This window comes from Otolemur garnettii, unplaced genomic scaffold (genome assembly GCF_000181295.1).
Source record: "Otolemur garnettii isolate 467f Iridium unplaced genomic scaffold, OtoGar3 scaffold00128, whole genome shotgun sequence".
Lineage (NCBI taxonomy): Eukaryota > Metazoa > Chordata > Mammalia > Primates > Galagidae > Otolemur > Otolemur garnettii.
The window spans coordinates 1,873,773-1,875,317 of record NW_003852523.1 but is presented as its reverse complement, the minus strand read 5'-3'; positions in this window follow the sequence as shown (position 1 = coordinate 1,875,317).

Here is a 1,545-nt window from a genome sequence, read left to right as displayed (position 1 = left end):
GCATGCTGAGAATGAGACCTGCTCACTCACCAGATTCGACGCCTCTGGACACTGGAATGGGTACAAATTTTAGAAGTAATTTGCTTTCAAGAGAGCTCAGACTATTTTGAGGAAATTAGATGAGGATGCCACAGGGCAGGCTGTGGTGAGGACGGCAGTCGGACCCCAAGTGTTCTGAAACTTGGCTGGACTGTGAAGTGGAGACAGCACCTTCTCCCCTGGCCTGTCCTCCCCAGGTCTACTGGGCACAAGGGAAGGATGGCTCTTAGTGAGTGGCAGGAGGGAGGTGTCGCCACCAGGGACTCAGGACCTTCACGTCCACCCCGTCAAGGCTGGGATCCAGCTGCACCTCCAGGGCCTTCCAAAACCAAAACCTAGCGATGCAAGAGACAAAATAATTTCAAATTCTCCCTCTGTCAATTAGAAAGAAGCTGGCCTTTCAGTCATCCGATTTGTCCTCTTGGAAATACCCTTTCTTGAAAGAAAAAGAAAGGAAGAAGAGAGGGAGGAGCCATCTTCGGAAATGTCCATTCCTCCCACCCCCACCCCACTGCCTTTAATCCTGTGTCCAGCTCTGGGACTTGGACCTGCAGATGACTCTGCCCCACATGTCTGGAGTCCAGCAGAGAAGGTCACCCGAACGAGAGCCCCTTAGCACCTGCCACTTGAAACCCCATGACTCTGCCCACGTTCCCCACGCATAGCAGAGCCAAGGACCAGGCCCAGACCTCACTTCCTGCTGCAGCCATGTTTTGGGGTTACACTTACAGCATGATGGGTACCCTGTGCCAGGTATGGATGGGCAGGGACCCCAGATGGGCTGTGGAGGAGGGGCCAAAGTTTCACCTGCGCTTCCGCCTCCTTCCCCCTCCCAAGTCTCGGGCTACTCAGGCTCCTGGGGCCCACCACCCTCACCATCATTCCCCCCAAGGGAGCCAGAGCCATCCTCGTGTGTGTGGGCTCATGGGGTGAGAGGCACAGTAGCGCATGGTCCACTGTCTGTGGCCGGCCAAGCTGTCTGTGCCCCCTGATGCCCAGTCCTAAGCCTACTTCGCTCTAGTTAACATCTGCTGAGTCCTCTGGAGCCCATCAGGTCGTACCACTAACCAACATCCACTTGGGAGGAGAAAATGCCAGTGGACAAGCTACCAAGAGGGGATGGGAGGGGTCCAGTCAGTGTGAGCCCCTCATATGCAAACAGCTCCCCCCCCCCCGAGAACACCCAAGGCAGGGTGACGACTGTCACAAGTATCTAAAGGACTGCCAGGAAGAAGCTCCTATTTCTTTGGAGGAGCCCAAAATCAGAACAAGGGGCAACAGCTGGAAGTTACTACCAGGTGGTTCCCTCCGCACGGGAAGATGCTTCTCACAGTAGGAAGTGAGCCGCCGCAGCAGCCTCCTGCAGTAAGGAGCTGCCCGAGGTCAGGACTATGAAGCTGACCAAAGGGCCATGTGAGGTTCTAGGAACTGGGCCAGGCTTGTGGTGTGCCCAAGGCTGTGCTGCTGTGGGGAGCTGAGGCCTTTCTGGGGACATAAGGCAGATTC